Source organism: Lathyrus oleraceus, chromosome 6, assembly GCF_024323335.1.
Source record: "Lathyrus oleraceus cultivar Zhongwan6 chromosome 6, CAAS_Psat_ZW6_1.0, whole genome shotgun sequence".
In the NCBI taxonomy this organism is placed as follows: Eukaryota; Viridiplantae; Streptophyta; class Magnoliopsida; order Fabales; family Fabaceae; genus Lathyrus; species Lathyrus oleraceus.
In genome coordinates this window covers 56,006,665-56,019,257 of record NC_066584.1, presented here as the reverse complement: position 1 = coordinate 56,019,257, position 12,593 = coordinate 56,006,665, and positions in this window count along the sequence as shown.

Sequence of the window (12,593 nt, the reverse complement as noted above, 5' to 3'; positions counted from 1 at the left end):
TGTCTTTGTTGCTGTGTTCTGAGGCTCATGCTAAAGCCTTGATCAAATTCTTAAGGACTGCTCATGTACCAAATGAAATTTCTGTGGATCAATTTGAAAATTGTGTTGCACATCTGACTCATGATAATGGGTTAGGTTTTTCTGATCCTGACTTGACTCTTGCCAAAAGAAACCATAACAGAGCTTTACATATCTCCATTGAATGTAGGGGCACTACCTTGACTCATGTGTTGATAGACAATGGCTCTTCATTGAATGTACTTCCCAAAGAGGTTCTGAACAAGCTCAGTCCTGAAGATGCTGTGTTAAGACCAAGTAATATAGTGGTGAGAGCCTTTGATGGTTCAGGAAGAGTGGTGCATGGAGAAATAGATCTCCCGATCAAAGTAGGCTCTCAAGTCTTCGATTCTACCTTCTATGTAATGGATATTCGTCCTGCGTACTCTTGTTTGCTTGGGCGCCCCTGGATCCACGGGGCAGGTGCTGTGACCTCCACTCTACATCAGAAGTTGAGATATCCAGTGAAGGGAAAGATCGTAACTGTTTATGGAGAGGAAGAATATATGGTCAGTCATGTGAATACATTTAAGTATGTTGAAGTGGAAGGTGAATATGTTGAGACTCCTTGCCAGGCATTTGAAGTAGTTCCTTGGGTCGTTCCCGCTACTGAAGCTCCTCCTGTGGTTAAAAGAGTTCCTGTGGTTACCAGAGTACCTCCTACAATGGCTTCCCTCAAAGATACTAGAGTTGTGGTTGTACTATTTGGGGTCAACTTCCCGACATTCCTTACAAGTCTGACAAGTTTGGTCTGGGTTTCACTGCAGAGTCCCAGAAGGCTGTTCGTCGTGCTCGTGCTGTTCGTATCACCAATCCAGGGAACATGAAAGATCAAATCAATGCTGTGGGTGACTATAATGAAGACTACAATCTGGATAACTGGATTTTTCCTACTGTGGATGATGGGCTCAACAATTGGAAGACTGAAGACGTTATTCCTATATCCTTTAGTCAGGAGTAAATACTATTACTGTGTTGTTATTTTTAAGTTTGTAATTTTAAACAATTAAACTTTTAAGCCTTGTGCCTTACCCGGGGCACAATGGTATGCTTGTTTCGGGATGTCATTTCATTTGCATACTTCATTCCATAAAAATCAATGGACGTTTCGTTTTCGTAAATATTGGGCTCTTTGTTTTTCTTTTATTTTATTTTCATCAGCTATGTGTTCTTACACACACCCACATCACTAAAATGCAGATCCTCATCCATTCTGGATCCTGTTGATAACAGTTCTACTATTGCCAATTATAATTTCGAGAATCCGATCTATCAAGCTGAAGATGGAAAGGATGAAGATTGTGAAGTACCTGTAGAGCTTGCTAGGTTATTACAACAAGAAGAGAAAGTTACACAGCCGCATGAGGAATCAATTGAGGTTGTAAATCTGGGTACTGAAGTAGACAAGAAAGAAGTCAAAATAGGAGCAGGCTTGGAAAACAGTGTCAAAGAAAGATTGAGTCGGATGTTACGTGACTATGTAGAGGTTTTCGCTGGAAAAATCAAGAGATGATATGGAATGATGAATGTCAAGAAGCTTTTGACAAAATCAAGAAGTATCTCCAAGAACCTATAAATCTGATGCCACCAGTTGAAGGAAGACCTCTAATCATGTATTTGACCGTGTTAGAAAATTCAATAGGGTGTGTGTTGGGGCAACATGACGAGTCTGGTCGAAAAGAGCATGCAATATACTACCTTAGCAAAAGGTACCGACTGTGAAACAAGATACTCCCAGCTCGAGAAAGCTTGCTATGCTTTGGCTTAGGCTGCTCGCCGACTAAGACAGTATATGTCGAATCATACCACTTTATTGATTTCTAAGATGGATTTTATCAAATATACATCTGAGAAACCTGCTCTCTCCGGAAGAACAACAAGATGATTGCTGAACTCTGCACGCAGTTCAAAATAAAACACCATAACTCTTCTCCGTACCGGCCAAAGATGAATGGCACCGTGGAGGCTGCTAATAAGAATATTAAGAAGATCATACAAAAGATGACAGTAACATACAAAGACTGGCATGAGATGTTACCCTTTGCTCTTCATGGTTATCGCACTTCAGGGCGCACTTTGACAGGGGCAACTCCTTTCTCTTTGGTCTACGGAATGGAAGTCGTGTTACCAGTGGAAGTTCAGATTCCTTCTCTAAGAATCATGAAAGAGGCAGGTTTAGACGAGGATGAATGGATTCAGACTCGACTCGACCAGATAAATTTGATTGATGAGAAGAGGTTGGCAGCTGTTTGTCATGGTCAGATGTACCAAAAACGGATGATCAAAGCTTTCAATAAGAAGGTTAAGCCAAAGGTATATCAGGCTGGTGACTTGGTAATCAAGCGTATCATACTACCACAGGGTGATCCTAGGGGCAAGTGGACTCCTACATATGAAGGACCATTTGTGGTCAAAAGAGTATTCTCAGGAGGTGCCATGATGCTTACTACTATGGATGGTGAAGACTTTCCACAGCCTGTAAACACAAACATAGTTAAAAAATACTACGCATAAAAAGAGACCCGCTAGGTTGACTGGCCTAGGCAAAAATAAGGGCATCCCGGCAAACCAAAAGGGTTCGGGCAAAAATTAGGGATATATATAAAAAAAAAATGTACACCCGGCAAGTCGAAAACCTGAAAAGGCGGCTTGGGCAAAAAAGGGTATCCCGGTGGATTGAAAACCTGAAAGGGCAATCCAGGCAAAAGTTAGGGATTAAAGCGTATGATTATGTCTCGTTTGGATCACTCATGTAACTTCAACTGATGGTGCTACCTAAATCAAGTTCAAACAGATAAAGATCAATCCAATCGTTTCTGTCTCAACAGCAGAAGATGAGATATTTGAAGATAATGGCAATAGTAGAATTGAAACTCAATAGGATCATTTTTCACATAGCTGTTTTCTTTGTTTTATAAAAAAATTACGACGAATTCCTCTTACTAGGATTTCTGTCTCCCCTTACAAACTTGCCTATGTATAGGTCACTTTGTGATATAAATAAAATTTCATCTTTGAATCCAGATTTACTTTTACTCTATTTACATAAGCGAAAACGTCCATTGGTTGTGTTTGAATGTATGTATGCTTTTGAATACGATTGATGTTTACCAGAAATGCATAAAATGCAGTAATAATATTTACTAAGGACGAACGAGGGTAGTAGTTCAACGAAGCTTCGCCGGTTCATCCCCACTACAAATCCCCAGTAGAGAAAATCTATCTTTATAGATGCTTCGAATTACGTCTCCCCTTGAATTTATGTCCATCTCTTTTATCCTCAGTCGGGATACTCAGGAACTTATTCCTTCAATAGAAGTACGACGAACGAATACGGGAAGTGACAAATACTATACTATCAAACAAGACGGGAACGAGTTCCTCATATTCTTCAGCAACGAATCGGGATTTATTTTCCCTAGCCAGCAGTTGTTATACAAAGATATCCGGACGCTTCAGGCCGCATGATTCATACATACATCATTTACATCATACCATGGCATATCCATAAGTGCATAATGCATTTACTTAGATGCACCATGCCATGCATGCATACATATTGCATAAACTAACCTTTTCCTTGCAGGATGGTTATATACAGATAAAATACTATCAACAATTCACAATAGGTCAGAAACGATCTATACGAAGATCTAGTGCTGATACTTAATCATTACTCAAGGTGTCCTTGGATAGTAGGCAAACGGTCTATACGAAGATCTATTCCCTAGTCCAGGATATTTTCAGGAGATTTCATCCTGACACTCTTTTGTTCTTGGATATTAGGCAAACGGTCTATACGAAGATCTATTCCCTAGTCCAGGATATTTTCAGAAGATTTAATCCTGATATTCTTTTGTTCTTGGATAGTAGGCAAACGGTCTATACGAAGATCTATTCCCTAATCCAGGATATTTCCAGAAGAGATAATCATCACGAAGATTTATTTCTACTGGTCTATTCAACAATTCAAAACAGTTCAGAGACGATCTATACGAAAGTCTAGTGCTGATACTTAATTCAGAAAGAAATCGCCACGAAGATTTGGTTCTGACACTTAAATTAAAAGTATGTTCTTAGATACGATTCAGGGACGGCCTATACGAAGACCTAGTACTGATATCCAGTATCAACATCAAGATATTATCACCTCCTGATATTATGGATGACATCTATAAGCCCATCTCCAGTTCTTCCAAGTGGCATCTTCAAGCCCACTTAAGCATATACAACCAGTCATCAGTGTTACTTTACGCACCGGCGAGTGCAAATTTTTGGGCTTTTGTGTTCAATCCCCTTCAACCTTCCATGTCACGAATGGCACACAAGCCAATCTAACTCCTCAGGTTTCAGAAAATTGAACAGGGGCAGCTGTTGCACCCCAAAATTTGCCCTCTATTTTTAACTCTAACCAATTTTTTGTTTCACATTCATTTGCATCATCTTCATAGCATAACATTTTTTTCTGTCTTAATGTTAGCCGGAATAATTTCTCGGAATTTACAAACAGACTGGTCAAATTAACTTTTTAACTGTGCCTAAAATTAGTCAACGAAAAAATGTCAAGTTTAAGTTTGCAAATGTCGGTAACATTAATCTGCGGTTCACGTGGTTTAATTTGACATGCTAAAAATATTTTTACGACTATTTTTGGTCATATGTTGATCAGTCTGAGCAGTTTAAACGGTCATAATTTTTATTTCAAAATCCGACCAAACGTTGTATTTTTCCGAGTCATTTATTTCGCGCTGATTATTTTGACGTGTTCATTTTATTTTTTCGAGCATTTTGGTGCCCGACTATTTTTTTTTTTTGAGTCTATTTATTTTTATATTGGGTCTAGAATAAATAAATAGGTTAATTAGTTTTTATTTTAATTTTAACTATTTTAATTATTTAACTTTATTCAGTTTTAATTTAATATTGGGTCTAGAATAAATAAATAGGTTAATTAGTTTTTATTTTAATTTTAACTATTTTAATTATTTAACTTTATTCAGTTTTAATTTAATATTGGGTCTAGAATAAATAAATAGGTTAATTAGTTTTTATTTTAATTTTAACTATTTTAATTATTTAACTTTATTCAGTTTTTAATTTAATATTGGGTTTCAAAATAAACTTAGGCCCATTATCATGAACCTAATTTGTTCCTATATATATTTACTAGCATGACTGATAGAGAAAAAAAAAAGACAGAACAAAAAAGAGAAACTGAGAGTGGCTGATCTATACTATCGTACACACAGCTTGGTAATAGTTTATATATGGTATATACTTTATCTATTTTGTTGATATATATTTCTATTTTATGTTATAATTTGATTATGTTTTCGGATCGGATCGTGTCAATACGCCGTTTTCACATATACGTGTATGAGGCGTGACATTTGTGTTATCCGATCCAGTTGCGATGATCGCAATTTTGCGCTAGCAACGCCGTTGTTTTTTTTAATTCATATTTTTAGATCTGCACATTTTTTTTTCATAACTAACTACCCTGATTTTTCCTAAACCCTGACAATTTCGCCACAAACTCTAAATTTCAAACCTAAAACTTTAACCGTGTTATTTCCTCTCAACCATAAACCTTTTCTTAAACCTTAACAAACCTTATTATTATTTCTTATTTTCGCTCATATTTATGTTATTCATACACTGTAACTGCTTCGCCCTTGTAATATTTTAAGTTTTAACTTGTAATATTTTCAGTTTTACTTTTCGCCATCTTTATTATGTAACTGCACCAAAGCGTTGTAATAATTAGGATTTTATTTTCTGCCATTTATTTTCTGCCATTTTATTTTTCTGCCATTTATTTTTCTGCGATTTAAAATCCTGCCATTGATCCTATACTAACTGCGTGGTTTAGTAATGTAGGGCGTGAAAACCTACTAAATTAATTATTTAATATTTTTCTATAACCTTTATATTTTTTATAAATAAATAATAAATACTAACTATTTTAATAACTTTTTTTTATTACTTACTTATAATAATAAATCCTTATATATTTTGTAAATAAAATCTAATTGACCATTTTTCTAATTGAATACTAATAATAAACCTATTAATCTAATAATTTGATATTTTTCTATAATCTTTATTTATTTTGTAAATAACTAACTTAATATTTTTCATATAACTCTTTTATTTTATAATTTGTATATTAATGTATTTTAAATTCTTTTATTATTACTAATTTATTTTAAACTCATATTTTTCTAATAACTTCTAAAAAAATCTAACTTGTTTAACTTAAAATAATTTCTTTTAAAATTCTAACATTTTTATTATCACTTTATTATTATTGTTATTTTATTATTGCTTTATTACCATTATTTATTTATTATTTTATTATTATTTGCTTTTATCTATTCTATTTTTGCTTCATTATTTTCCTTATTTTAATTTTGTTTTATTTATAATATTAGGAACAAATGTATAAGTTGTAAATTTATTCTTTCTCGCCTGATTATTATGTATCTGTCCCATAGCCATGTAATAGTTTAGGAATTTATTTTTCTTGCTTTTATTTTTGTAAATATTTATTGTGTGGTTAGTAATTTAGGGAGTGCAAAAAACTAACTGTAAATAATTGAATTTAGAAAATTAAATTCAAGACAAATATCTGAAAAATAACACTCACACACGTAAGTCGATCTTTGATCGCCATCTGTACTTCCTAGGGTATTCCTCTTTGTTGCCTTCTTTAAATGGTCAAGTCCCTCGAAAATAGGGGTGTCTTAAGCAAAGTCCCTTCAAACAGAAAAATCATCAAGTCCCTATAAACTTAAAAGATCAAGTCCCTACGAGGTTGCCTACGATATAATGATCTTGTCCCTTCGGTAAATATGATGATAGTCCCTACGAGTTGCTAAAGACACCCCTTATGTTGCCTTCATTGACCATACGATGACCCTACGCCCGTCCCTTAAACACATCCAAGGTAATGACTACCTATTCCTTAATAATAGGGACAGTCTTACCATTGAAAGAATATACGAGAACACGAAAGACTTAATCTAGGGTGGGTATCTCATAGTTGCTTGCTCACACTTTTCAAAATTACTTTTACACCTCACAATTTCTAAACTAGGCTTTCTATACACCCATACGAGGGTCATTACAAAGTACTTAAAGAAATTTTTCTAATCACACACTACACTCTTGCAAACAAACAAAGTGAGCTAAGTAACTAAGAGCCCATGGATAACCATGGATATAAAGGGTGCTAATACCTTCCCTTTGTATAACCTACCCCCCGAACTCAAAATCTTTTTAAGGTCTTTCCTGTTCTTTTATGTCCTTTCCTTTTGGATAAAATAAAAGTCGGTGGCGACTCTTGCTATCCGCAACATTTAACTCAAGTCAGTTCTCCCACCGTGTTACAATGAGGTACTAAGATTAATTAAGAAGAGAGAGTTTAATATGGTGGAGAAGCTGCTTTAAACCCCTTCAAAGATTTCAGTGTTGTCTCTACTGATGAATTCTGAAGCGCATAGAGAAGCATTGCAAAGAGTGTCGGAACAAGCCTACGTTGAGCATGACGTAACCGTGGATAAATTTGACCACATTGTGGCTAACATTACTTCTTGCAACAATCTAAGTTTTTGTGATGAAGAGCTTCCTAAGGAAGGTAGAAATCACAATCTGGCATTACATATATCGATGAATTGCAAGGAGGATGCATTGTCAAATATGTTGATTGATACCGGTTCTTCCCTGAATGTACTCCCCAAATCAAATCTGTCTAGATTGTCCTATCAAGGCGCTCATATGAGGTACAGTGGTGTGATCGTCAAGGCTTTTGATGGTTCTCGCAAAACCGTCATAGGATAAGTGGACCTTCCAATGAAGATAAGTCCAAGTGATTTTCAAATTACTTTTTAAGTAATGGGTATCCACTCGGCCTATAGTTTCTTGTTAGGAAGGCCATGGATCCATGAAGTTGGAGCTGTAACATCTACTCTACACCAGAAATTGAAATTTGTGAAGAATGGCAAGCTTGTCATTGTAGGTGGAGAGAAAGCACTCTTAGTGAGACATTTGTAGTCTTTTTCATATGTGGAAGCTGATGAGGAGGTTGGAACTCCATTCCAAGCCTTGTCTATTGCTGAAGTGAAGAAAACTGCGACACCCATGTCTTCTTTCAAAGATGCTTAGAAGGCTATTGAAGATGGCAGTACAGATCAGTGGGGCCGTATGGTAGAGATCGTCGAGAACAAGAATAGAGCCGGATTGGGATTCCAGTGAGGGCCGTCTAATGTTAGAGATGAAGAAGTGCAACCGAGTTTCCGTAGCGGAGGGTTTATCCATGGTAATGAACAACACTCAGCTGCTATGATCGAAGGCGATGAAGGTGAAGACTGCATCAACTTTGTGACACATGGCAAGACTTGCAACAATTGGGTTGCTGTTGATGTTCCTGTTATTGTCCATCGCTCTAAGTAATTTGTTTTTCATGTTTTAAGAAAAATCCTTCTTCTATGCTAGGGGAGAAGTGAACATTGTTAGGCATTTTTCAATTATCATTAATAAAATGCAATTCTATTCATCCACATCTATGATGTTTTATTTTTACTTTTTGCCTTTCTGAAAATGGTAATCACAAAAAACATAAATAAATAAATAATAATTGTCCATCTGCATAATATTTGGTCACAATTCACTCCTCTAAAATCAAAATATCAAATCATTATGTAGGTTGGTTCCCAAACCCATTGAATACAATGATCCTACTCCTTCTTCAAACTTTGAGTTCCCTGTGTTTGAGGATGAGGAAGAGATTGATGAAGAAGTGTCTGATGAACTATCTCGTCTACTTGAGGACGAGGAAAAAGCCATTCAGCCGTTCGAAGAGCAGATTGAGCTAATCAACTTAGGTTCCGAAGATGATGTGAAGGAAGTCAAGATTGGGTCTCAACTGTGTCTAGAGGTTAATAAGGGGTTGATTGATCTTCTCCGAGAGTATTCAGATGTGTTTGCTTGGTCCTATCAAGACATGCCTGGTTTGGATTCTGAGATTGTGGAGCATAGATTGTCGTTGAAGCCAGAATTCCCTCCGATCAAGCGGAAATTGAGGAGGACTCACCCTGATATGGCAGTAAAGATCAAAGAAGAAGTGTAGAAGCAGATTGATGTCGGTTTCCTTGTTACTGCTGAGTATCTGTAATGGGTGGCCAATATTGTGCCTGTTCCTAAGAAGGATGGAAAAGTATGTATGTGTATGATTATAGAGATTTGAACAAAGCTAGTCCGAAAGATGATTTCCCTCTGCCACACATTGATATGTTGGTAGACAATACAACTAAATTCAAAGTCTTTTCGTTTATGGACGGATTTTACGATTATAATCAGATCAAGATGGAACCCGAAGATATGGAGAAGGCCACATTCATTACACCCTGGGGAACATTCTATTATAGAGTGATGCCTTTCGGTTTAAAGAATGCTGGTGCAACGTACCAGAGAGTAATGACCACTCTTTTTCATGATATGATGCATAAAGAGATCGAAGTCTATGTCGATGATATGATTGCTAAATCCAGTGATGAAGAAGAATATGTCGAGCATTTGTTGAAGCTATTCCAACGTTTGAGGAAATACAAACTCGGCTTGAATCCCAATAAGTGTACTTTTGGCGTTCGTTCTAGTAAGTTGTTGGGCTTTATTGTTACTGAGAAGGGTATTAAAGTTGATCCTGCCAAGGTCAAAGCAATATAAGAAATGCCCGCGCCCAAACTTGAGAAGCAAGTCAGAGGTTTTCTCGTCCGGTTGAATTATATTTCAAGATTCATTTCACACATGACTGCCACGTGTGCACCTATATTCAAGCTTCTTCGGAAAGATCAGTCTTGTGATTAGACCAAAGATTGCCAGAAAGCTTTTGACAATATCAAAGAATATCTGCTTGAGCCTTCGATTCTGTCTCCGCCTGTTGAAGGAAGGTCGTTGATCATGTATTTGACTGTGCTTGAAGAAAGTATGAGTTGTGTTCTAGGCCAGCAAGATGAAATTGGAAAGAAAGAATATTATATTTACTACCTCAGTAAGAAGTTCATCGACTGTGTGACTTGGTATTCTATGCTTTAAAAGACTTGTTGCGCATTGGCTTGGGCTGCTAAGCATTTGCGCTAGTATATGTTGAATCATACTACTTGGTTGATATCCAAAATGGATCCAATCAAGTATATTTTTGAGAAGTCTACTTTAACTGGGAGGATTGCCCATTGGCAGATGTTGTTATCCGAGTATGATATTGAATACTGATCTCAAAAAGAGATTAAAGGTAGTGTCTTGGCTGACCATTTGGCTCACCAACCAATTGAAGACTATCAGTTAATGCAGTATGATTTTCCCGATGAAGAGATCTTGTACTTGAAGATGAAAAATTGTGATGAACCATTGCTTGAAGAAGGGCCAGAACCTGGTTCCTGTTGGGGCATGGTATTTGATGGAGCTGTTAATTAATATGGTAATGGCATTAGGGAAGTGATTATTACTCCTCAAGGTACACATTTTCCGTTTACAGCTAGATTGACTTTCAAGTGTACAAATAATATGGCTTAGTATGAAGCTTGCATTATGGGGCTTGAAGAGGCCATTGATCTCAGAATCAAGTATCTTGATGTCTATGGAGATTCAACTTTGGTTGTGAATCAAATAAAAGGTGAATGGGAGACGAATCAACCCGGTTTCATACCATATAGAGATTATGCGAGGAGGATTTCAACTTTCTTTACAAAGGTTGAATTTCATCATATCCCTCGAGATGAAAACCGGGTGGCAGATGCTCTTGCAACGTTGGCTTCAACGATTGTGGTAAAGTTCTAGAATGAAGTTCCTAATTTGACTGTGATGTGTCTTGATAGGCCAACTCATGTGTTTGCTGTTGAAGAAGTCAAAGATGAAAAGCCGTGGTATTTTGACATCAAGAGTTTCCTCCAAAGTCAGGTTTACCCGCCTGGGACATCTTTGAAAGATAAGAAGACTTTGAGGAGATTAGCTGGCAACTTCTACCTAAATGGTGATGTGCTGTATAAGAGAAACTTCGATATGGTTCTGCTCAGATGCATGGATAGACACGAAGCAGACATGTCGATGACTGAAGTCCATGAAGGTTCCTTTGGTACTCATTCCAATGGACATGCTATGGCTAAGAAGATGTTGAGAGCAGGCTACTATTGGCTGACAATGGAATCCGACTGTTGCAAATTTGTGAAGAAATTCCACAAGTGTCAAATTTATGCAGATAAGATTCATGTTCCTCCGACACTGTTGAATGTCATTTCCTCTCCATGTCCCTTCTACATGTGGGGAATTGATATGATTGGTATGATTGAGCCAAAAGCTTCGAACGGTCATCATTTCATTCTGGTGGCTATTGATTACTTCGTAAAATGGGTTGAAGCGGCATCATATGCAAATGTAACCAAGCAAGTTGTTGTAAGGTTTATCAAGAATCAAATTATATGCCGTTATGGTGTGCCAAGTAAGATCATTACTGATAATGGATCTAACTTGAACAATAATATGGTGGAAGCTCTTTGCAAAGACTTCAAGATTGCACATCATAAATCTTCTCCTTACATACCTAAGATGAATGGGGTTATTGAAGCTGCAAATAAGAACATCAAGAAGATTATTCAGAAGATGGTTGTGACATATAAAGATTGGCATGAGATGCTCCCATTTACTTTGCATGGGTACCGTACATCCATCCGCACTTCAATAGAGGAAACCCCTTTCTCGCTTGTTTTTGGCATGGAAGTTGTGCTCCCAGTAGAGGTTGAGATCCCATCATTGTGTGTTTTGATGGAAGCCAAGTTGACTGAAGCTGAATGTGTCAGACCAGATATGACCAACTGAATTTGATTGAAGAGAAAAGGTTGACTGCCATGTGTCATGGTCAGTTGTATTAGAAGAGAATGAAGAAAGCTTTTGATATGAAGGCCGGGCCTCGTGTGTTTAGAGAAGGTGACCTTGTGCTCAAGAAGATTTTATCTTTCAAACCAGATTCTAAGGGAAAATAGACTCCTAATTATGAAGGTCCATATGTTGTCAAGAGAGCCTTTTCGGGCGGTGCTCTGATTCTTACAACTATGGATGGTGAAGAGTTCACTCGTCCTATGAATGTCGATGTAGTCAAGAAATACTTCGCCTAAAAAGAAAAGAACAACTCGCTAAGTTGAAAACTCGAAAGGGCGAATTAGGCAAAAATGAGCGTCTCAGTGGATTGAAAAACCAAAAGGGCGATCCAGGCAAAAATTAGAGACATAAAACAGAAAAATTTATCCCGATAGATTGAGTACCCCACCTTAGGGAAATTTATGCAAAAATTAGGGATTATGGCAAGTAACTGCATTCGGTTGATCTCCAATCTGAGAACACTTTTTGAGCGAGTCAGTTAACTCTGATTCGTCATCTTCAACCAAAGCCAAGAGCACAGTGGATATTGAAGTTGGTAGAAGGATTAGTGATCATTGTATTGAATGTAACCCTTTTCCATGTAAATTACCATTTTTTCAAATTTT